The 26313-nt window shown below is 44.2% G+C and overlaps 1 long non-coding RNA gene across 1 annotated transcript; it reads right to left on the bottom strand.

Moving 5' to 3' along the window:
- Nucleotides 1–525: 525 nt before the first annotated feature.
- Nucleotides 526–19809, bottom strand: LOC128325296 (uncharacterized). The gene is made up of 3 exons (XR_008307354.1): nt 19470–19809; nt 7920–7967; nt 526–718 (listed from the first exon to the last, which is right to left on the bottom strand). It is a non-coding gene; the product is annotated as an uncharacterized LOC128325296 (long non-coding RNA).
- Nucleotides 19810–26313: the final 6504 nt, after the last annotated feature.

Below are 26313 nucleotides of genomic sequence, written 5' to 3'. Positions count from 1 at the left end.
AACCGTGAAGATGCTGGCTGACATTCTACTGAAGTGCTTGCATAATACTGCTACTGGTTCGTGCACATCCCCACTGGAAGGCACCTCGCCTGCCATTTTGAATCCTGTTTTTGTACAGTCCCAATTGTGCAAAGAGTTGCCTACCTACGCGCATACACTTGGATGTGCACAAGTCTTTGCAGATGGGCCAATGAATGTACGGACAGTGGTGGGAGGAGCTTTCTACCATAACACTGCCCCTGCACATTAATTGCACACATGTAGGTCAAGCCCAAACTTCTGCAAAGGGCGAGTATGTCTCATCTTGCCACCTTCATTTTCTCTTGACTTTATGTTTCTCAAACCACAAACATAATTTAATTTTTCATTAAGTTATGCCAATTATTAGCATGGCTTAATATAAAAGTATTAGTTAATTTTAGCTGGGCTCCTTAGGGTACATGGGATTGTGGATGCAACCTGTGGGAGTAAAAAAACAAGTCAGGTCAAGTCAAGTCTTTATTGTTACGGCCACCGACCAGAACAATATAAAAACAAAACAAAACAAAAAACCAGCACATAAAGTTAAAAAGATTAGTTAAAATACAATGCATCAATATCAATAAAATAGATATTGTAAATTAAAACAATAAAATTCCCTTATTAATCATCTGCCAACAAGTATTAATGGCAGCAGTACAGGTTCCAGCAACTCTCGATATAACTGCAGACTCCGAATCTGAAAGCAACAAAGAACAATAGAATTGATCCTGAGTAAAAAACAAAGTATGCTCTGCCGGAATTTTCACCTTGACTGCTTATATACCAAACCACATATTTACCTTTGATCATAAACAACTTCTTCAGAGCTATTATAATCCACTGAGTAAATAATCTGTGTGTGCTTCCTAAATACACCACACACAAATGTTCCAATGCATTATTAATGTAGGTGTGCGTCTGAGAACTATTGGAGGTCTCTTGGACATGTAATGGGCCTATCTTGCTTTGGTAGATTTCAAGCTCTTCCAAGACCACTTTTGGGCTTCTGGGCTCTGACATTCATATATACACCAGGGGTTCCCAGCTTGGCTCTCCAAATGTTGCTAGGCCACAACTCCCATCACCCATAGCCACAATCAGAAGTGGCCCAAGGTACTCCTGCACCTGAGGTGAGGTGCAAAATGTTGCCCTGATAGGGACTAGACCCTTTCACCAACTCTTGCAAGCTTCAAGAGTTCATGGGGGCAAGGGAGGAGGAGGAAGAGGGAAGATTGCTAGCAACCTCCTAGTCTTTTCTTGTGTTTCTTGCAAGTTTTGCAAGGAGTGAGGAGAGGTGCTCCTTGCAATGTTGGCTAAGTTTGGATCAGTCCCAAAGAACTGCTCCATTGGCATCAGGAATCATCTTGTGGGGGTCATCTTGTACCCCCAAAATCTGCCACCTGAGGCAGTTGCCTCACTTTGCCTTATGAAGTGGCAGTCCATGGTCAAAATGGCCAAAGGCTACTGTAGCTGACAGAGTTCAACAACATCTGGAGACCTAAGGTTGGGAACCCCTGGTATATACAATGAAAGAGAAGGTTGAGAAGGAACACAATTTAGTTTTCATGCTTCAGCTAAGCAGGTCTGGGCCTGTAGGCTGCCGAGATGAGAGGCAGCCAGGAATCAGGAGACTAGAAGAACCATCTTTGTCATATCCCCTGTGTCCAGGTCATAGGAACATAGGAAGCTGCCATATACTGAGTCAGACCATTGGTCTATCTAGCTCAGTATTGTCTTCACAGACTGGCAGCGGCTTCTCCAAGGCTGCAGGCAGGAACCTCTCTCAGCCCTCTCTTGGAGAAGCCAGGGAGGGAACTTGGAACCTCCTGCTCTTCCCAGAGTAGTGGCTCCATCCCCTGAGGGGAATTTCTTACAGTGCTCACACTTTTAGTCTCCCATTCATATGCAACCAGGACAGACTCTGCTTAGCTAAGGGGACAAGTCATGTTTGCTATCACAAGACCAGCTCTCCTCTCCATCTTCCATCTAGCCAAACCTGCTTAGCTTCAGTATTCTCCTTTCATATGAAATTGACCATCTACTGACCCAGTTCACTTGGCCAGACTCTGGCATCACAGGTATGGCTGGCTGGGATACAGGAGATGACATTCTCAATTGGAGCAACCAGAATGTGGAACTTCCTGCCTCAGGAAAACTGCTCAGGCCTCTTCTTTTGTCTGCCACTTGAAAACTTTGGAGTTTCGGCAGGAATCTGTCGTGGCTGGATGGTTACCTATCCCCTTGACCTCTTGGAGGCTTCCCCACATCTGCCTTGCCCTGTTGTGTCTTTCAGAGTTTGTAATATGTTTCTATAAGTGTTGCAAATGTCTCTACTTGATTGTGTAGGCTGCCTTGGGCAACTTAGAAATAAAGCAGGGCAAAAGTATCCTAATAAAATAAACTGTACACAAGCTACTCCAAGCAATTTGAAGGGAAATGGAGGTGCAACCATGAGCAAATCATTCGCCCCCTTTCACTCTTTCCCAGATGTAGTTTATTGGCTGCGCTCAGTTGTACAGCATGGGTGACTGTTACTCAGTGCAAGACCATCTGCTCTGCATTCAGAAGACCCCAAACCCATTCCCTAGCAGCATCTCCAGATAGGGCTGCAGAAGACTCCTGCCTGAAACCTTGGAGAAGCAGCTGTCTGTCCATCCAGACAATACTCACCTAGATAGACCAGTTATCTGATTCGGTATAAAGTCCATGTTCCTATATAGTCAAGGCTGTATATTCTGGGCAATGTGTCAGTTATTCTTACAACAACCCTACAAGTAGGACAGAATGAAGATGCCTCAAAGGCAGGATGCCTCTGAGTACCAGTTGCAGGGGAGTAACAGGAGGAGAGAGGGCATGCCCTCAACTCCTGCCTGTAGGCTTCCAGCAGCATCTGGTGGGTCACTGTGTAACACAGGATGCTGGACTAGATGGGCCTTAGGCTTGATCCAGCAGGACTGTTCTTATGTTCTTAAGATGAGGGATTGGGGAAGGTTTGCCCTTCAGAGGAGAATAGTGACTTGCTTAAGACCTCCTTTTGAGATCATGGCTGATGTCTGTGTTGCACATCAGCCGATCAGTGAAAAGGCTCTATGTTCTGCAGTTAAGTCAGGAGACAAGAAGAAAATGCAGCAATTGAAATTCCTACCATCCTGGCAAAGCCAAGGAGCTGTCCAGCAGGTCAGGAAGCAGAATTGCCTCTACAGCAGGGAGCTGTCCAGCTTAGGCAGCCTCTGAAACAAAAAGCTCATCTGGATGTAGCATTGCATCAACAACTGCCAACCACTGACTGCACAGCCCTCTGCCCACCCTTCCTAGAAGGATCAGCAAGGTCCTGATCTAGAGCACATCTAGGCTGTGATCTCCTCCAGGGTAGGGCTCAGAGATGAGAGTCCTTGTGCTGGCAGAGGGACAATTTATGACTATTGTTTCTAGGATCTTGGAGGTGATTTTTTTTTTTAAAGGATAATATATATTTTTCCCATGTAACCAATTATTTGCATAGATATAGAAAATCAAAATTTGGTATCATTTGATGTATATCAAATCATCTTAAAATATATTTAAGCGTGTGTGTGTGTGTGTGTGTGTGCGCGCGCGCTTTATTACAATCATTGGTCAGAAGTACAAGCAAACCGATATTACTACATTCAGATAAGAATTCAGTCAAATATATAAATATGCTTATCAACAGGATAAATCTCTCTGCTTCAAAGAACCATAGTGACCATCTGCCCTATACCAATTGCATTGCTCTGGTTGTTATGAAAGAGGGATGAATTTGCCTATCTCCTTCTCGGTGAATTTGGAGAGTGTGTTCTCTAAGAAGCCGAGAGGCTTCCTAATTTCTATTCTATTGATGTTCCGTTTCCCCCCCCCCCCCCATGGAACTTTGGCTGGCACACATGGGGTTCCCTGGGAATCTGCAGTTCAGGCACTGGTAAGACCAAGAGCTGCTGAGTTTCAGCAAGGTGGCTATATCACTTTGCTTTTGGACCATACCTTGAAACTTCTGCTTATAAGCAAGACAAGAGGAATACACATGGGAAGGAACTCTGTGGTCAGAAGCGCTATTCTCATGAATGCTCCATGTGTTTACTCTTTGCATGGAGGGAGAGGGGAATCACAATGGCTGTATCCATCCCGACAACCTCCTCATGCTGATTGGCCCCATCCCAAGCTTTGTGGATTGAGTCAAAGGGGAGATTTCTATCCTTGTACATGAATGCGCATGTAGACCTGCCACCTGATGGGAGACCCTGCTTGATCTGGGTTCCTGGTTGCACAGAAAGATCTGCACACATACCACTGTACACAGGTAAGAACCCAATTCTTCCTTTTGCCTCAGTGATTGAAGGTCAGAGGTGCGGGGTGGTGTGGGCTGTTGACCCCACTCCCCCAAGATGAACAGATCACTAATCAAGGGTGGGTTTGAGCTTGGAAGGAGACATAGGAGGGAGGACAGAGAGCAGGAGCACAGGGAAGATGGGATAGACTGATTCTGGAGCAGGAGAAAGCACTGGCAAGAGAGGGCTAATTTCTACTGGGATTCTTCATCATGCTTAACTGGATGTATGGCTGCATTGATGTTATTGTTGCTTCAATGCAAATTTAACAATATTTATATATTTTAAATATTTTTAGTCATATCTGTTTTATTTCTTAGCTTAATATTTTAATTGTGTCATTTTTATAGACTTGTTTTTAATTTCTGTGTGAACCGCCTTGGGGTTGTTTTAATGAAAGGCGGTATACAAATTTGACAATAAAATAAATAAATAAACTAGCTGACCCGCACAGAGCATCTGTGCACTCTTTGCCTCCCCCCCAGTAAAATCTTTTCCTCCTCCAACTCAAATCTTAAGTGGCATCCTTGGAAAACTTGGGAGGAATGAGGAGTTGCCGATGCCAAAATAAGCACTTGGTTTCAGTGGGAGCAGGGTTTTGAGCAGGATTTATTTCAGCATTCAAGAAGAGGATTTATTTCGGCAATTTCAAAAATAATGAATCACCTACTGAAGAATTTAATTCGGGCTGTTGATAACGTTGCAGCACTTTACAGTGGTTACTTACTGGTAGTCCTCAAATAGGCCCCGTATTTCTAGCATTGCTATACGGAGCTAATTAAAAGTGCATCAATATTTAATATTCGACGCAATTTCCCTCCCCTTCTCCTCCTCCATTTTGGTTTCAAATGCAACTCGATCATAAAATTACAATTATGGGTAAATAAATTAAGAAAAATACACACCACCAAAACCAGTGTGAGCTGCAGCATTTAATGCTAGGAAAATATGATCAAGAGCAGTGAAAGACGCGTGGCCAGACCCTTGGAAAACACATAAATGTTAATCATTTAGCACTGCATATTTTTGTGCCGGTGATTAACATATACTAATAAAGATTTCAGAGATGTGCTCATTTTAATAGAATGCAGAATTATAATTGGTGACCTATTTTAAGCAATTTAATTTCTCATGACCTGCTTTCCAATTTAATTTCTCATGACCTGTTTATTGTGTTTGGGAACAGAAGCTTCTCCTTCAAAGATGCCTATTTGACTATATGACTTGATTCAAAGGTGTTTTCTTTTATTAAAATGCTCATAAGAACTTGCAAAAACTATATTTAAATGCAGCTTTTTATGGTATCTAATGAACCCAGAATTTCAGATGAAAGCATAAGAAGAAACAAAAATAAACAAGGACATACTGAGGATCTAGAAGATTATTGTAAAGCATCTCAGCTCAGTCACACTGAATTAATTTCAACTCACTATTACGGACAAGCGGTTTGAGGAAGACAGACCTCTACTTTGAAGTTTCCTAGTCTTATAAAGTCTGATCACCTAAGTTGATGACATCCAGGTCAATTTCTTCTTTTAACTGAAGCTAGATCAGCGGGTTGCTCAGTGTGTGCTTGAGGTAAATAATGGACTGGATGAACATGCATTAACTCAGTCTAGACAGGACAGAGTTGCTTATGACCAGAGAGGAAGTGAACATGCCTGGTCTGGATGGCCCTCAAAAGGAGCAAGTTCATATTCTGGGGGTGCCGCTGGATCCAGGCCTGCTTCTGGATTCTCATGTGTCAGAGAACTTTTACCCATTTCAGCTGGTTAGAATCCGAACCCTTTCCTGGGTGCGGGGGATCACAACTCTTTTGCATGCTCGAATAATCTCTGGACTTGACTACTGTATGTGGAACTGCCCTTGATGACAGTCCAGAATTTTCAACTGCTAACTGAGCAAAGAGACATCTTTTAAAAGTGGTGATTATCTTATATTTAGCAGGGGGAGAGCAACTGGCCCTATCCAACACCAGCACAGCATCTTTCCAGTGGCTGTTGCTGGTGTCTACCTTTGGGGACAAGCGACCATCTTATTATGTATTATTTATTTTTCTATGTAAACTGCTTTGAGAATTTTGTTGAAGAGAGGTATAAAAATATTTGTTTAGGTAGACTATGGTGGCTCAGTTGTTGCCCAAAGCTAGTTTGTATGCAAGATATAATGCTGGTTCTAAGAGAAATTCGTTGGTTACTACTCCATTTCCAGACTAGGCACTGTAAAAACCAATATGGCTTGGTATGAGGGATTGTCTCTTTCTCACATTTCCTTTCCACATGATGTTAGAAGATGAAACTTTTCTTCCTGTGCCCCAGTGCTCAGAGGCAAGATTGGTTAGTGCCAAGCCTAAGGAATATTTTTTTCCCAGTAGTAGAATTCCCTAAACGAGGTCTGTACCACTGATCTTTTAGGACAGCTAAATCATTGATGTATTAGTCTTATTTCACCTTCATGCTTTAAGCTGCTGTGACTTCCTTTTGTATCATCTTCTGTGGGAAGTTTTACATACCTGGCTCTCAGTTTACATCTCCTCTGGAATGGAGATGTGCATTCACATATCAGCCAAATTTACCCGACAAAACCGACAAATTTACCTGACAAAACCAACAAATTTTGTTGTCGGTTTTGGGAACAACTTTGAACTTGCAAAAAAGCATCAAAGAAGATCCATAGTAAAGCCTGCTGTCTGGGAAAAATCCTGCTGATAGCAATAGCAATAGCAATAGCACTTACATTTATATACCGCTCTATAGCCGGAGCTCTCTATGCGGTTTACAATGATTTAGCATATTGCCCCCAAGATTTCTGGGTATTATATACCATACTTTTCATTGTTTTGTTGGAGTGTTTTAATGCTGATAGTCTTTTTACATTTATTATTGACTGCATCCTCACAATCACAAGGATCTTGGTCAAAAGGTTAATCATTATCAATTAGCCCCATGAGGCTGATTGTGAGAACACAGAATTTCAGGACAATCCTGGTCAAACTGCTCCAGTTAACCAGCATTTAACCAGGATAAATAACTAGCATACCCTTAGTTCAATTACGTTATCTATCCTGATTATATGCTTATTAACCAGAGTAGTTTGACCAGGATTGCCCTGAAATTCTCACAATTTCAGAGCGCTTGCTGATCTTAATTAACTTTTAAACCAGGATTCTTGAGATTGTGAGAATGCAGTCATTATTGTAATATTGTAATATTTATGTTGTGAACTAACTGCTTTGAGACTTTTTAGTGAAAAGCCAATTTTCAACCTAAAAAATAAAATAAATTGTTGTAGTCCTGGAGGACATCTACATTCCAGTGGAAGGGACCTTGTTGGAGGTAACTCTATGACACCAGTAACACATATCTGTTTCAATGTCATATGAAGCTGTATAGCAACACACTCTCAAGATTTTGGAAGTTGTGTCCAATCCAGTTCTTTTCCATCATATCCATCAGCAGCTGTTTTAGTCGTGAATCAATACCTGGAGATGGTTATGGATGACCAATGCTGGGCAAACCATGCAACAGTCTTGCCCAGTCTGACTCTGGACAATACCTGGACAGAAGGCCACTCAGAAGTCCCATGAATGCTGCTCCACACTCCCTGAAAGAAAGGCAAGATAGAAACAAAATTAGGAAATATAAAAAACTAGTAGGTGAGGCCCATCTTTGACCAGGCAAAGTCATTTTGCATAGATTACACTAATGGGAAAGCTCAAGAAATTAAACGTATATAATATAATTTTTGTTTATGTGCTTGTAAAAGGGAAATAAATGAACAGCTTTAAAATTTGTAGAATTTCAATGTCAAACTGGATCCATTTTATTCAATTATTCACATATATGGTAAATTTGAATCATAGGAAGTTTGAATCTGAGAAAGATTTATTTATTTATTTATTTAAAAATTTAGTTATTTAAATTTTCTTATATACCGCCTCCTCCAAAGACTCTAGGTGGTGAACAACAATGATACCAATAACAATTAATTAAAATAATAAAAAAGATCTTTTGCTTCTATTGAGCATAGTGTCATTTGGGAGTTATTGATCTGATGACTGAGTGTTAAAATCTGTTGAGGGAAAAATATGATTATTATATTCAGAATTTCTTCTAAAAATAATTAAGAGATAAAACATCCCCCCACCCCCACCATATTCAGGTGTAAAAAGTAGCACATTCAGCTAATTTAAGGATTTGGTATTTGTAGGTAATCTGGAAGTATGATTTTATTTCAGACAAGCATACCTGCAAACTCTTCAAAATATATAATAGATTATTGTTGGCAACCAGAGTGACCTAGGTGGAGAGGAGATGGCTAGACTACCTAGAGCAACATGTGTAGCAGACTTCCAGCTTGCTTTGTTTCTTACTAGTATCCCAAGGCAACTGGAATGATGTGCAGAGCAGTGAATCGTGTGTGTGTGTAAATAGACTTGGAATAAAGGAACACACAACACAGTGCCTTTAAGCATGGCTGCTGCTACTATGACTTATATAATGTTTTTCAACTATGGTTCTCAAAGCAGTTCACATAGAAATATAAATAAATAATAAATCAGATGGTTCCCTGTCCTAAAAGGTTTCACAGTCTAAAAAGAAACATAAGGAAGACATCAGCAACCGCCACTGGAAGGATGCTGTGCTGGGGTTGAATAGGAATCGTTGCTTTAATAAGAAAATAAGAACAGCCCTGCTGGATCAGGCCCAAGGCCTATCTAGGCCAACATCCTGTTTCACACAGTAGCCCATCAGATGCCTCTGAGAAGTCCACAGGCCAGAGATGAGGGTATTCCCTCTCTCCTGCTGTTGCTCCCCTGCAACTGAGAACCTATCTTGCCTCTGAGGCTGGAGGTGGCCTGTAGCCAACAGACTAGTAGTCATTGATAGAACTGTCCTCCATCAATTGGTCTAAGCCCCTTTTAAATCTATCCAAACTAGTGGCCATAACCACATTCCACGGCAAAGAATTCCATAGATTAGTTATGTGCTGTGGAAAAAACTGCTTCCTTTTGTCGGTCCTAAATTTCCTGACTTTCAGTATCATGGGATGACCCCTGATTCTAGTGTTGTGAGAGAGGGAGAAAAATTTCTTTCTGTCTACTCTCTCTACTCCATGCATAATTGTATACACCTTTCTCATGTCTCTCCATAGCTGCCTTTTTTCCAAACTAAAAAGCCCCAGATGCTGTAGCCTTGCCTCATATAGGGATCTGTGGACAGGTTCGACAATGAACATGTTTGACATTGAACCGGTTTGATTGTTTGGGGTTGAACCAAACCACTCCCTGTTCAGTCAAACCCCGGACCGAACCACGCTGGGGGTTCGTGATTTTTTTTAAAAAAACATTTTTTAAAATGACACCCTCTCTGAGGGAGTTGTTTGAAGCAATGGTGAGAGGTCACAGAGGTCCCCCCCCCCGCTGGCCTCCTTTGTTAACTGCTTGGTGCGACAGCCATTTTGGAGGCTGCGGCATCTGTGCATTGGACCTCTGAGTGGCCTGGACTATCAAAAATGGCCACAGCACTGAGGAGAAAAGGCTGCAGAATGGCCAAAGAGTGGCCAAATAAGGGAGGCTGGCGGAAGTGGGGAGAGGGAACCTCCATGGACTGCCCTCTGCCCAACTCCCCTAGAGGGAGTAAGTGTAATTTTGATTTTTTTATAAAACCCACAAACTAACCCCCAGACTGAACTGAACCGGGGGAGGGGCGGGTTTCAAGTGGGTGCCAAACCTAACTAACCCAGTCTGGTTCAGGTCCAGTTTGGACTTGAACCGGACTGGACCAGCCGGTTCCGTGCATACTCCTACCCTCATAACAAAGGTGCTTCAGGCCCCTGATAATCTTGGTTGCCCTCTGTTGCACCTTTTCCAGTTTTACAATGTCCTGCTTAAGACACAGTGATCATATCTGTACATGGTACTCCAAATAGATGTCCACACCATAGATTTGTATAATGGCATTAAAATAGTAGCATTTTTAGTTTTGATACCCTTCCTATTTTGCCTTTTTCACAGCTGGTGCGCACTGAGTCAACACTTTCAATGATCTGTCCACCACTACCTCAAGATCTCTCTCCTGGTCAGTCACTGACAGCTCAGGTCCCATCAGTATATATGTGAAGTTGGGGTTTCTTGCCCCAATGTGCATCTCTTTACACTTGCTTACATTGTATCACATTTGCCATTTGGTCGCCCATTCACCTAATTTGGAAAGATCCTTTTGGAGCTCCTTGCAATCTCTTTTGGATTTCACTACCCTAAATAATTCAGTATCATCTGCAAATTTGTCCAGTTCTCTGCTTACCACTACTTCTAGATCACTTGTGGACAATTTAAACCACATTGGTCCCAGTAGAGTTCCGTGAGGGACCCCACTTCTTACTTCCCTCCATTGTGAAAACTATCCATTGATTCCTACCCTCTGTTTCCTGTTCTTCAACCAGTTATCAATCCACGCATGAACCTGTATCTTTATCCCATGACTGCTAAGTTTACTAAATAGCCTTTGCTGGGGAACTTTGTCAAAAACATTTTGGATGTCCAAGTAGACTTTGTCAACCAGATCACCTTTATCCACATGCCTGTTGACACTCTCAAAGAACTCCAAAAGGTTTGTGAGGCAAGATTTGCCCTTGCTAGGGATGTGCAAACCAGTTCAACATCAAACAGGTTTGCCATTGAACCAGTCTAGTTTGAAGGTTTGGGGTCAAACCAAACCACCCCTGGTTCTGCTTGACCCCGGACCAACCCCTCCTGGACCGTTCGGGGGGTTTGTGGACCTTTTACTTAATTTTTTAAACTTTTTTTTAAACTAACCCCCTCTGGGTGGGGGCTGCTCCGAAGTGGCAGGAGGGGGGTCTGCATAGGTTCCCCCTCCTCCGCTGGCCTTCCTTCTCTCGAAAATGGCTGGGTTTGGGCCTTTCCCATGCAATGGGCCTTTGCATGGCCTGGGTTGTGCTCATTAGAGTAGTTCACATGCGTAACAATTTTTTTCCAATCCTTCTCTTCCTTCTGCTGCCTCTGATGCATGTCCCTGATTATTCCTCTGGGGCAAATAAGGGGGAGGGCACAGCTCTAATTGAACAAGGTGTGACAATGTCCCTGGGCCATGGGGGGGGGAGCTGCTAGTTCATGCTTTGTTCTCTCCCTCCTGCTTCTCCAACCCATTGGCATACTGTTGGCTCCTGACTGGAGAACATGTCTCAGCTTCAAGCAAAGCACTTCCTCTCTAGGAGTAGAGGGAGGAGAATATTCAGGCAGTGTCTGACTGGCTGGCTAGTCCCAGGTCCAGCCCACCCCTTCCTCAGCTTGATTGGCAAGTCCAACAGTCAGAGAAATGTCACTGGACATCAACCAGCCAGTCACAAGGAGGAGGGAGGGATGCTGCTTGATGCTTCTCCCCCACTCCCCTCCTGAAGATGCGAGAGAGCTGAAAAGATGTTCAGTTAAAGAAGGTTAGGGGTCCTTTTTGAATCCTGACCCCATTAAAAAGGATAGAGTAAAACTATGAAACCATAATACCCTATTCTCTGCTTCCCCCCTCAATAGCCCAATTCAGACGTTATGCTGTATGTACATTATACACGTACATGTATGTGTGTGAATGACTGTACCTGTGTTCACTTTAAAAGTGAACCTTGATACAGGCCCTTCAAATGCACGGTACAGATAGGAAGTGTACTTCAGTGCTTGCATTCAACTTAACATGTGAATGACTATACCGAATAAATAAATAAATTGAATATATAATATAATATAATATAATATAATATAATATAATATAATATAATATAATATAATATAATATAATATAATATACCTGCATGCACCATACATTCTTTGTAAGAGTGTAGAACATTATGAGCCAGGTCTCGTGATCAGTGAGACCCAATTTGGGAAGCTCAGCTAAGCCCACTCTCCCTGCACACAAGCAGGGCGGATCAGCTGCCCACACTATTGCTGGCTCCGTGACGGAGCCAGAGGGGGCTGGGGAGTTCGGGGGCCGCGTGGCCCCTGGAAGCACCAGTATGCCCTGCACAAGTGTGCAGGGCATACTGGGGAGACCCCTGAGCCGGGAGGCTACTTGTGAGTAACTGTGGCACGGAGCTGGACCACGGCTACTCACAATTAAAAAACCCAGGTTTGCGGAGCGCTCGCTCTACAAACCCGGTTTAAGGGGCAGGCTGCTTGAGCGAGTTACTCGCTCAAGAACCTCCGGGCTCGCAGCCGAGCTCAGTGGTTCTCATGATTGTAGAAAACTGGGCTAGTGGAGGCTAGCCCGATTTTCTACAATCATGTGAATAGCCCTATGTGTTAATGGGCCTAATATTGCTTAGCAATGGGGTTGAGTTTACTCCTAATCCTCTGGCAAATCTGGGACTTGGTTTCCCTTGGAAAATTTTGACTGGTGTGTGTGTATGTGTGTGTGTGAGAGAGAGAGAGGGGGGGTGTTTTTAGATGTATTTATATATGAATTGATTAATGTTGATATATATGTTTTAAAAAATGTTTCTGAGCCAGGGAAATATCCATGTGCATGTGTCAGGTGTCTGCATGTGTGGAGAGTGTGTATTATTTTCCTAGGCGCGAAAGAAAGGTTGTGCCAAGGATTTTTTTTGTTTTTCACAATGTTCTTGCAGTTCTTCTGCAGCAAAGACAGAGGAGAAGGAGCCCTAGGGTTGTGGCCAGGAGCCAGTCTTCACTTCTGATCCCAGGGCCCACTCCAACCTTGCGATGTCCTTTGCAGGAGGCATAAGGGCTAGTAGAGGGAAGAGGGGATTAGCAAAAACAGTTCTAACATGAGGGCAGCATTTTCTCCTCCATTCCTGCATTTCTCAAATCCAAAGCTTTATTTGTTGCTCCCTTTAGGGGAAAAAAAAAATCTCTCCCTTTAGAGCTCCCTTTAGGAAAAAAAAAAATCCCTTTTTGTTGTTGCTGTGGTCAAAAAACTGGAGAGCCAGAATCATTTGCCAATCTATCTGTACTGATAGATCTGAGATCTATCAGTTGCTCCTAACCTGCCTTCTCTCCAGTATGATGAAAACCCCACAACAATTTGTCTTATATTAGAGCAAACAGTGAACTGGGATTAACTTGATCGTGATATTTTTAATCCCAGTCCCCACTAAAGTGCGGCCCATTTTCAATCAAACTTTTAAATAAATGCAGTCAATAAATCTATATGATAAAGGTGCTTTTTCTCTAAAGCTGTAATGTGTTACTTTCAACACAGTTGCAGTATCATACATTCTAATACTGGTAATACATTCTTGGAGATATTAATTGCTTTCACTACAAAGCAATATGGAAAACACCAATTTAATTTAAAAGGGGAGTGCAATCCAGTGGGAGGTTTTCCTGCACAAGCCCCACTGAAATGAACTGTAAGTGGAGCTTGTGCAAGGGAATTTCCCACTAAATTGTTTCTCAAGTCTACCAATGTTTTTCTACAGAAATTCTCCCTAAATCCCAATTTTTCCTCACTAGGTTATTAAAAGAAGAAAAGAGGGGCAAGAGCAGGGAGTGTCCATTCTTATTTCCACCCCCTCAGTGGTGTCACATTATTAGCTGTCCCCTTTGCGTCCCCTAGGCCACCTATGGGAAGCCAATGCAGCTGATGCAAGAAATCAAAGTCCTGAATTTCCCAAACAAATTACTCCATGCTGAGCTCATACACAGACAAAGGGAGAATTCTGGCCACCACTGAAATCAAGGGGTGCTTGGAATAAGAACTTCCACCCATGTAGTGATTGGTTTTTTACATCTCAGCAGTAACCCTGCCGTGCAACATACGATTAAAAATGTGACAGGCCTGTGATGTACGGGGCCATTAGTGTGGCCATGAGAGACACAGGGTGAAGGCCGAAGGCACTTGAACCACCTGAGAAATGCATTTATAGCCCAGTTAAACACACCCTGGAGTGCCATAATGCTGTCGTAATATGGAAGGTTCCCTTTCAATTTTAATTAGATTTTTGGTAGGGTTGGAAAGAGGGGGAGGAGGGGTAAATGCATCTTCCTAGTGTAATTAGAGTTCTCTGGTGGGTGGTTTTTAAAAAGTTATTTTGAATGTATTTTGTATTGCTACCAGATCTATATTTAGAATAAGTTCTTTGCAAGGATTTCTCTCTCTCTCATTGACACCAGATGATGCTCAGTGGCTGTATGCACTGAATGTATATCGATTGATTCAGTGCCCAATGGTGAGAGGCAGCACAGAATTTAGCATCCTAGGAATCTGAGTATACTAATAAAATAAAATAAAATAAAATAAAATAATGATGATGGTAGTGGTGGTGGTGGTGATGGTCTACACAGTGCACAAAGATACATCAGCAGAGTAATGTTGCACTATTTCCAGTGGGCTTACCCCCGTGTAACACTGTTTGTGCATTTTTTTTCATTTACTATTTTACTAAGTAAGCATCCTTCAGCAAACATTCTTGGGAATTTTTCACTTAACAGAAATCTGGAAAGAACCCAATGCTATTTTTCTTTGCAGGGAAGGGGGGATGTGGAGGAAATACTAGGGCTGTTCTCATGACCATCAGTTCCAGGGCAGAAGGCAGCTATTCAAGCTTGTGTAGAACCACAGGAATTGGTTCTACATAGTCTCCACCTTGCTCTGAACCAATGTAGGAGGAAAGGAGTCCTCTCCTACCTTCCCTCCCCACCCCAGCCTTTTCACTTGGCAGAACACTGCACCACCTGTGCCCACATGGCTACCATAGAGTTCCATGGCCAGAGCAGTTGGCAGGGAGCAGATGCTGCCGGCATGGACTTTTCCTAGGCTTCTGGTGGCTCAGTACATGCTGGGAGGGTAGAGGTGTGTTTAGAGGACCATCCACCATGAAGTAGGACTTGCAGCTCCATATTTCAATGAAGACCAACTCTGGAGCCTCAATTTTGTGGACACTGAGTTTGCAAAGCCTGCTTTTCTACCCACCCCCAGATGGTCGTGTGAACAAGTTTACTATGTGCTACTTTGTTGATTGGATTTTGCCTCGTGTGTCAAAAATAGCCAAGGGCCAGCTGGCATGATTAAAGTAGTCCCACACTATGTGGTAAGAATGGTGATCATGAACAAGTGACCTTGATTTGGATTTTCGGTTGGGGGCGGAGGGGTTGCTGCACCACTGGGCTTGGTTCAACTCAGTTGCTCCATTCACCTGGTCCTGGTAATGCGAGATCAGACTTTAAAATGTTTGAAGACCTGAGCTGATGGCAGCAGAAGGTAGATCCAGCTTATCTCAGTCAGTGGGCTGCTTTGTACAGGAGACGGGAATCAAGAAAGGCAGCCAGTGGGCTTAACAAGGCGTCCCCCAGATCTGCAGAAACGGAGATGACAGACAGCAAGTCTTTGCAAGGGAAGCAGAGAGCATCAAGGAGCTCTCTGGTGATGACACTACCCTGGATACTGAACTTCAACACACCTGGCTGTCATCAAAGGCATTGTGAAATGCTTCCCTTCTGCACTACCAGAGTCACCTCTCCCCCTCCTTCTTTTGTTCTGGGTCGCCATCTCATGGTCCCATCTGTCCACCCACAGTTGCCAACATAGCCCATGCAGAACACACAAAAAATGTGATTGCTTATGCTCATACCACCAGGGCACCCTGAATACTGATAACATCAGTCTGTGTAGAAGCGGGTGCAGCCTTATGTACTATACTCCTTAGCCATTGCAAGTTACTCTGTACAACAAACAAACAAACAAACAAACATAGGAAGCTGCCTTCTACCGAGTCAGACCATTCGTCCCCTGCTTTCGTCCCTCTTTCCCCAGCAAAGAGGCACACTTGGTGATTCTCTTTATTTTGCAGGAGGAGAGCAACGGCCCTATCCATCCCCAGCACAGCATCCCTCCAGAGGCTGTTGCTGGTGTTTCTTTTTTAGATTGTGAGCCTTTGGGGACGGGGGCCATCTTTTTTATTTGTTTTGTTTGTGAGCTGCTTTGGGAATTTTTGTTGAAAAGCGGTATATAAATATTCATCATATTTGTATTTGTATACGTCCATCTTGCTCAAGATTGTCTACACTGACTGGCAGCAGCTCTCCAAGGTTTCAGGCAGGTGTTTTCCCTAGCCCTACTGGAGATGCTACTAAGGACTGAACCTGGGGCCTTCAGCCCTGCTACTGACCTACGGCCCATTCCCAAAATATAATTCTGCTTTCTTATTCCACTACCATATTCTTCATAATATATAGAATGTTTCTTTCAGTCATATACCTAGTAATGGCAACAGCATGCCCACCTGTAGTATTTGGTCACATGCTTATTTAGTGCTCCTCTGAAGATCCCGACTTATGATTGCCAAATAGCATCTATGACAGGGTAAAGGAACAGGGTAAAGGATCCCCCCCCCCAAAAAAAATATTTATGTAGCCTTCTAGGTCCTGTTAGAATTGTGGACAACTGTGCGATTTCCCAAATATTCACAACACTTCTCTCTCCTGCCTGCTTTTCTCTCTCTTGCAATTTGTCTTCTCTTTCCCTCCTCTCTCTCTACTGCTTCAGTCAGTCAATTTTGTTCTGGCTTCCTTCTTGATCATCATTCCCCCTGTCCTAAATTTAAAAATCTCAGCAGATCAACAAATATCACTGTCTTAATTAGAACAAAATGTGGTTTCTGTCCTTCTAAGCCTGGAAGGGATATCCCCCATTTGCTGCATCTGCCCTAACCTTCTGTGCCTTTAGTTAAGGGGATGTTCTGTGGTTAATCCCTCTGAAAGCTGGATTAATTTTTAAGGACACATTTAAGACCAGTCAGATGTAATGCATTGCTGTGCAGAACCAGCAAGCACCTGTCCCACTTGCCAGAGTCATTTTCTGTGTATTTGAATGTTATAGAAATTCAAGAATAGACCCACAACAGATGTTGCGGTATATCCCCAATGTGTATCTGTTACCTGAACCTGTGGCTGAGCATGGTAAAAAAACCAAATGTCAGCAACAAAGCCAGGAGTCCCTGTTGTAGCTTGGGTCTTACTTCATATGCAACTTTTATTTTTCTCTGTTTTCTGGGTGTTTTTCTTGCGTGGGGTGAGTGGGGACTGGTGCTCGGGCCCAGCTCCTTTTCAAAGACCTTCCTTCTCAGAAACACAAAGCTGTAAAATGGCTGATGAGAAAGCAAGAGTTTTGGATACCTTTACCCTCGAAAACAGAAGGGCTTGAGACTGTCTTGAGGGAGTGCTTTTCAAGCTGATAAATTTCCCACTCTTTTTTGTTCAGGCCCTCCTCCCTGTACCACAACAGATTTGCATTACTGTCACCCACCTGCTTGAGGGAGCCATGTAGGTCTCAGATGAGAGAGGGTTCCACAGCCTGGGGGCAATAACTGAGAAGTTGCAATGCACACCTCCAGTTTTATATGGTTCCAGGAAGAGATTCATTTGTGGGGTTTTTTAAAACCCTGAAGTTCTGGACAAGGCACAGGTTTTGGGCGGAACTCTAGTCTCTTCAGAGGCATCGACAATGGCTGAAGCTGCTGAAAAGACTATATGCATCAAGAAACCCTACACATTTAATAGGACTGTAGGGTTTTTGGGGGCAGAGGGGAACATTTGACATAAAAGCTGCATATTCTGGGTGACAATTCAAGCTGAATCACACCAATTTGATTCAGAACTGGTTTGACCTCCAAACTACACCCCCACACACACACCATGTCACAGCCCAGAAGCTTTAACTTCAAGAGAATTCTAGAGATTCTAGAGAATCAATATTTCCTCCAAAAGCAAAATCGAGACAGGTACCAAAAAAATAGGGACAGTCTGTAGTAAATAAGGACAATTAGAGCATGCGAGCAAGTGACAATTTTCTGAACTCCCTCATCTGTAATATGATGATAGCAATATTGACCCCGGTTACAGAATTACGGAGGCAATATATGTGAAGCACTGGAAATGTGCTATAGAAATGATTGTTATAATTATTTGCCGAGTAAAAGTCAAGGCAGAGCGGTACATTTCAACCACAAATGGTCTGGTGATCTTGTGTTCATTCAGCAGCACTCAGCAGCACACTAGCGGTGAAAGCGTAATACATGCAGCAACCATGGCAACCACTCACAGAGTGCCCATTGCAGCTGTGTGGCTCCCCCACCAATCACAATCACGTTATCCATGAATAATTTCCCAAGAAAATGTACACAAAAAGCACCAATCACTGTGCAGCACCGATGTGACTTCATGGCTGCAGACACTTCTCTCAAGGAGCCCGAAAACTGAGGTGGAGTTATAAAAGAGAAAACAAAAGTTCAAAAGCCCTCTAAATGTTGCTGGGTGGCTGTTGTTTTTACCGTCCAGCCAAAATAATGCTGACACTGCTCATCTGTTGAGACATTGCAAAGGCCGACACCATGATCATATGCACAGCGTATGCACATTGCAAGGGTGAAATGTGTATATCTTCAGGCATCCTGTGTGCTCTGATTCATGGCACAGGGCCAGGGCTGGTTTAGGGGTGGGCATGCTGGGCAGCAATCTGAAATGGGAGCCAAGCTGATAAATTAACCATGGGGGCAGGTGCAGCCTGTGCTTCCTGGAGCAGGAGTGGGGTGGTGAGTGTGGGAGAGTATGCTGTAAAAATAGTCCCAACTGCTGCTGCCATCCAGCATAGGAACATAGGAAGCTGCCATATACTGAGTCAGACCATTGGTCTATCTAACTCAGTATTGTCTTCACAGACTGGCAGCGGCTTCTCCAAGGTTGCAGGCAGGAATCTCTCTCAGCCCTATCTTGGAGAAGCCAGGGAGGGAATGTGAAACCTTCTGTTCATCCCAGAGCGGCTCCATCCCCTGAGGGGAAGATCTCACACTTCTGGTCTCCCATTCATATGCAACCAGGGCAGACCCTGCTTAGCTAAGGGGACATGTCATGCTTGCTACCACAAGACCAGCTCTCCTCCTGCATCTTGCAGGCCCAAGATGGTATCCCATGCTCCTGGCTCTCTCTCTGCCTTGGCGCTGTCAAGTTTCAGCAATGTTTAAAGTCATACTTTCCCACCCTCACCACCACCCAGTGATCCTGGCCCTCTTCTGATGTGGAGCTAAACCACAGAATGGTGTTAATATAAACACAGACTTTAGAAGAAGTGTGCTTACCTCAGTGCAAATCTGGCATTACATCACCTTATGACAGCAAACTCAAAGGATCTAAGCCTCGGGTGCAGGGGGGATAATTCCATGTATTGGGATGTGCAGAACTGGTTCGATCTGAACTGGGTCTGATTTGAACCAGCCCAATTCAACCAGTTTGCATTCGAACTGAACTGGCCTCAAAAAACAGGCAGCCCTGTCCAAGTTTCAACCAAACTGGGCCTGGTCTTTTATGGACCTGTTCAACCTGGTTCAAGGGGTGATGCCTTTAAAGGGGAATCCAGTGAGGGGGGCAGTAAGAGGGCACATTACCGCCACCTCCGGTGGCATCTCTAAACCCGGGCACTCCCCCTAGCAGTACAGCTTGTGCCACAGCATGGTTCTGGTCTCCATGCATCCACAGGCTGCACTGTGCTGGGAGCAGTGCCAGGGTATAGAGGAGCCACTCATGCCACTGTTAGCACCGCTGGTAAAGTGCCCTCTCACCACCCTCCCCCGGACACCCTTAGAGACATTTTAAAGGCAGGATTCCCCTTTATGGAATCCTCACTGCATTCCCTTTTACAAACATAGCCCCTTGAACCAGGTCGAAGTGGTTCAAACTGGTTCGACTTGGCTCGATTGAATGGACTGTACTACCGGCCGGTTCCACTGAACTGGCTTGCAGACTGGCGGTTTGGTTCAAAATCGGTTTGAATCCAGACCAAACTGCCACACCCCTACCATGTAAGTATTTCCTTTCATTCACCTTTTTATTTTATATTATATTATATTATATTATATTATATTTATTTATCAAATTTATATACCGTTCAAACTTTTATCTCTGGGGCAGTTAACATAAAACAATTAAAACACATATAAAAAGTTCAAACAATTCAACAATTTAAAATCAATCACAAAATTAAAACCAACGGATTTTAAAAAGCGGAAAAAGCTTGGTTGAAAAGATGGGTTTTCAGATGTTCTTTAAAAATTGCCAGTTGAATGGCATTCTGTGACTTTAAGTAACGCACATTACATATGCATGAAGAAGGAACCAGAGAATACAATTCTCTGTATTTCCCTTGATGAGCATGTTTGTCCTCAGCAGAACTCCCCACTTTGGGTGGAAGAGGAAGTCATTGGGAGGAGGCTGTCATCTTCATCTCCATAAAGAACTTCCGCTTCTCAGGAAAAAAAATGAAAAAAAAGAAGCTGTCTGTCTTTCTCCTTCAGGAGAACAGGAGGGCTCCACTCCAGAAAATTGCTCACAGGCTCAATTGCAGAACAATGTGTGTATAATGAAGGTAGACAGAGCAGTGTGGATAGTCCCTCTGCATCGGGGCAAAGAGGGAGCCCATGTTCGCCCCTCTCCCTGGCGGTCCCTCGCAGTGACGTAGACAATGAACAAAATAGGGAGGGATGGAGCTGCGGGCTCCGGTTATTTTGAACGCATCCACTCAGTTATAGATACACCCCTGCTCTGTATCCCCATAGTTGCCGCTTATGAACCCACTTCTTTAGTCAGGAAGGATGTCAGCCACAGTAACCAAAGCAGTGCGAGGTCCTATCTGGGCAGAGGCTCTGCCTGTACTGTCCCTTGTGGCAATGTGCGGCACTGCAGTAGACTTCTGAGCCTCGAGGCTCTGGGCAAGCCCCGCCTCACGGGATCTCTCTACACAGCTGTGTCTTCAGAGAGAGGAGGAATCAGAAGAGAAGCTCCATCCGTTGCCTCTGCAGCTGTCTCTTTTGAGGGCACTAAGCTTCTGATGCTGATTGCTGGAGAGCCTGTCTAAACTGTAAATTTGCTGATGGAAGGATGCAACGAGAACTGTGGCTGAAGCATAAATTCACTTTCTATAAAAGGGGAGAAAATGAAAGATACAATGTATGGGAGACCCTGGTATATTACAGGCCTTGTGTTTATTAGGAAACTATAGGAGAATAACGTTAAGCAAAGACGTTGAAAGTTGCAGGAAAATCCCTAGTCTTTCTAGAAATGTTTCATATGGAAACAAGTTGCTCCATAAAGAAGTGTTTGTGAAAAATTGCTCAGGCTCTTTCAGGATCTATTCGAGGCACAACACAAGGGGAATGTAAAACATATCCAAGAACCATGGGATGCAAGGGGGAAAGTTTTCTGTGCTGCTTTAGGACCTCCAGTGTGTTGCAATCCTGTATGCTGAAAATCTTTGGTTTAAGAGGAGAGCTTTAAACTTTCACTTGTGTTCTAGAAAACATGGAAATTCCAAGTTAAGGGGCCCATCTTATCTTCTGCACCATAGAAGTTGTAAAGACTTTGTGCAGTCTTGTGTTTTACGCTGGCTTTAGAGGCTCTTTGCAACCACAATTTGCTTGGTCTTTCCGTTTGAGATTGGTCTGGGGAGGATCCAGCCAGGTAGAAATTCAACAGGTGTAACCTTCCTCAACCCCCTTGCTAGAGATACCCCTAATTTCTGCCTCATATCGCACTACAAGGCTCAGTGCTTCTCCACCATGCCCTCTATTTAGTAAATGTCCAGCCAGAACTTCCTGATTCCTGATGCATTGTGATGCATCCGGTTGCTGGTGCATCCCACGATAAGACTGCAAACTGAATATGCTATCAAAACCTTACACTCGATTTGCATTCCCACAGCATCCGGCTGTAATCCTCAAATAGGCTACACTGGATGCAATAGGCAGCTTCAGTCCTAGAAAGCTGTCCATGTTGACATGAGTTCCTCGCACCTCTGTCAAAACTGGCAACAGCCGCTGGAGGAGATGCAAACAGCTGGATCAGGTCTTTGATTCTTCCCAGACATGTAAGAGGATTCCCCCTGCCACTTGAAAAGTGATATATTAATAGCAGTAGTGGCCGGTGTAGGGGTGGCGGAGAGAGGGACATTTAAGTGTAAATTAATAGGTGCTTACCACTGCTACCGCTGCACTTGGATGCTTCTTCAAGCAGCAGCATTCTGTCCAGCACCCCTTGTGGCGGGGGATCACCTCCACCATTCAACTGGTCTCCACAGTGCAAAGTCCACCATTGGCAGCCAGGTGAGTGGTGGAGGCGACCCCCCACCCCAGGGGTTGCAGGGCAGCGTGCTGCTGCTCGAAGCAGTGTTCAGGTGCAGCGGTTGTGGAGGTAAGCACCTATTAATTTATTTTGATTATTTTTATTATTTATGGTATTTATTTGATATGATTTATATACTGTCCTTCCCAAATATGGCTCAGTGTAAATGAGCCATTTAAGTGTAATTTACACTTACTTACTTAAATTACTTAAGTATAATTTACACGTAAAGGTGTCTCTCGCTGCCCTGCTGGTGGCCCCCTCACCGGCCGCTATTGATTAGTAGCATGTCTACATAGAAAAGTTTGCATAGCCATGACCATTTATTTGGCTAACTGATCTCTGGAACTAATGACACTTGATACAGCCATGACATATTTTGGTTATGCGGAAGAACAAAGGTGACATCTCTGCCTAAAAATGGTTTGTAAAGGTTTATAGTCATACACAATAAATTGGATTGGACTAAAAATGGAAGAAAATACTGAGCAACCAGGGTAGCCACAAGTCCACTCAGAGCTAAGCCAAATGAAGGTGGGAGCTTACTTCACAAACATGTTCAACTCTACCCCCAGTATAAATTGTTTTTGCTTTGGTGGTGGTGGTGGGGAGAAAATAGGCCCATTCACATGTTATGTTCAACACCTGTACAATGAGTGTACAATGTACACACAGATCTATACACAGGTACAGTCATTTACATATTATGTTGAACACAGGTACAGAAGTACACTGCCTATCTATACCATGCTTTTGAAGGGCCTGTATCCAGGTTCACTTTGAAAATGAACACAGGCGTAGTCATTCACACATGTACGAGTGTACAGACATCTGTACACTCATACAGCATAATGTCTGAATCGGGCTAATGTGTCAGCATGTTCTGAAGCAACCAGCTAATACTCCCCTTCTTCTCATTCTGAGTTGGCATGCAGTGAGATCCAATTAAATATAGTGCCCAAAGCCAGAAGAATCCCAGCCTTGCAATCTTTCCTCTGCACTCCATTTAGATTGATAACCAAGAAACTGACTCAAGATTGATGACAGGAATACTCTTGATGTTGGATCATATTAAGGTATTGAAAATATCCTTATTAGGGGGAAAACGGAGCCCATCTCCTCCCAAATGAATGAGCCTTCACTTTAGGGACATTCCTGTGGCAACACTGATGGAGAACTGGTGTTTTCTTGGTGCTGATTTTGATGTCTTTCAGCACAGAACACACATAGTTCTGTGAGCTTCTGCTGTTGCTTCCTAACTATTTCTTCCCTTACAGCTACATTAAGTAGGTAAATGAATAAGGGCTAGGGATGTCCCCTGGTGCTAGCCACCATATTCTTGACTGTGTCACATCTTAATTAACCAGATTGGATGTTGTCCTCACTGGACCCGCAGATGTTGTCTGTGGCTTTATTTCCCTCATCTTTGCCTAGAAAGAATTCTCCCAACCCTCTCTGTTCTGTTCCACTTCGCCCCGGGAAGTGGTGTCCCCCCACACACACTTTTTGGAGCTACGTTGCATCTCTTGTAAAGAGTATTCTTTCATTTGGGCATCCTTTCAGCTTCCCTGAGAGGTAGCACATTGTTTTCCTTTCTTCTCTTGTACCCCGGTCAAAAGGAAAAGAAACACCCAATGTCAGTGGCTTTAATCGCCTAATAAAGTCTTTCACCCACACACCCCTAGACCTGGCTGGCTGGCAACAAGAAGTCAGGGGCACGGCAAACTAAGTCATCGAGTGTTGTTCAATCTGTCAGATCCCTTTCAGTGTGCTTCTCCCTGCCAGCCTGCGCCTGTGTCTCTGGTGGAAGAGGAGGAGGGGCAGAAGACCAAAAGAGGAAGCGGGGGGGGGGAGAAACCCTTCATGGCAGCATGCCCACAGAGGCTTGGCACCCATCCAAGTCAACCTCCTCTCTCCGCTCCCCCTTCCATGGGCACAAGAGCCTGCCAATCTGTTCCGCAGCCCCGACACCCGCCTGTCGCAATGCAAGTGGGAGCTGGCATGTGAAGGCCATCGGGATGACTTTCCAATAACTTTGCTCACAAGTGGCCCTCTACTCAAAGCTTGGCACCTCCGGTCTCCTCCTTCCTTGCTGCTCCAAGAGCTGGACAGGTTCCAGCCCTTGAAAAGCCAATTCACCCTCTCCTTTTGTGGAGGATTGCTAAGCCTTGATCTGATTTTATTGACTCCGCCGTGCCAAAAGGAAGGCGGATGCCAAGGGTCACTACAACGCCTGCAGAACTCCACCAGCCGCATCAAGAGGAGCCGTGGCATGCTTTACAAGAGACGTTCTCCAGTGACAAAAGACAAGGGTGTTTTCCATGCACTAGGCGGCTGTGCCAGTTTTTATTTTTTCTTCTTCTCGTGCTTGCTTTCCTCCCCATGGCTTCCACGTCACACTTTTCTCTTTATAAGCTGCACGGTGGAAGGATTTGAAGGTCAAGTGAGGTAAGCTTTTCTCCTTTTGCTGGCTAAACCATGCATGCAGTTGAACAGCATGGCCACCAGGAGCAGCAGAGACCCAGAGAGATAACAAGTGACTAGGAGAGACAGTTGGAGCACTCTCGATGGTGGGTCATGCTAAGGTACTGGAAATATAGTTATTCGGAAAAATGAAGCACAACTCCTGTCCTCAAAAAAAGAAAAGTATGCATATTCTAGATTGCTCTTTCCTTTCTTTGAAAGTCATAGAAGATTGGAGCAAGGAAAGTCTGAATGCATCAATGCGCAATGCTACCTCTTATTCCGCACAGCTTTGGAGTTGTTCTGTAAACTAGCTTTCAGGTGTTCCCATGACTACTGCAAGGTTCTTCCTCCCACCTAATTATTGTGTCTCCTGGAGGACAAACATCACACCTGAGTCAATGTCAAGCCAACTCACCCTGTGTTTTCTCAAGCTACTTCCTCAAGGCAGAGTAGGCTACACAGAGTGAGCAGGTGCACAAGAAAGCTTCTGCAGTATGTTAAAGAGTTTGCCTGCAGCAGGCATAAGAGATTGCCGGGAAATTTAGGACCAGCAAACAGAAGTATTTTTTCACATAGTGCATAATCAACTTGTGGAATTTCTCTGCCACAAGATGTGGTGACAGCCAACAACCTGGGTGGTTTTAAGAGGGGTTTGGATAACTTCATGGAGGAGAGGTCTATCATCCGCTACTAGTCAGAGGGCCAACTCCAGCCTCCAAGGCAGGATGCCTCTGAGTACCAGTTGCAGGGGAGTAACAGCAGGAAAGAGGGCATGCCCTCAACACCTGCCTGTGGCTTCCAGTGGCATCTGGTGGGCCACTGTGTGAAACAGGATGTTGGACTAGGTGGGCCTTGGGCCCGATCCAACAGGGCTGTTCTTATGTTCTTATGTTCTATGAGAAAGTGTTTGGACTTTGGGATGAAGCCCAGCAGCCCCTGTAACACTCTGTGGCATCACCCTGTAGATGACATCAGCAGGGATGCCAGAAGTGGCTGGACATGTTTGGGCAGCCTGGGGTTGAAGGCAATAGGGATGATGCAGCCACCATCTGTGATCCCTCTTCAGCAGAGGTTCCCAATCTCGGATCCCCAGATATTGTTGGTCTACAGCTCCTACCATCCCAAAGGCCATTGTGGCTGGGGGCTGATAGGAGTTGTAGTCCAACATCTGGGAGCCCACGACTGGGAACCCTGCTCTTGAGAATGGGCTTGAACAAGATACAGACGGAGAATGGGTTTTTGGCAATGGGCTTGAGAATATGGGCGTGGTGATTTACAGACGGTGTGACTGCAAGTAGAGAGCACCACCCAGAATCTCGATATGGCTTGGGACCAATGGGGAAG

This window comes from Hemicordylus capensis, chromosome 4, assembly GCF_027244095.1.
Source record: "Hemicordylus capensis ecotype Gifberg chromosome 4, rHemCap1.1.pri, whole genome shotgun sequence".
NCBI lineage: Eukaryota > Metazoa > Chordata > Lepidosauria > Squamata > Cordylidae > Hemicordylus > Hemicordylus capensis.
This window is presented reverse-complemented; position numbering and strand designations above follow the sequence as displayed.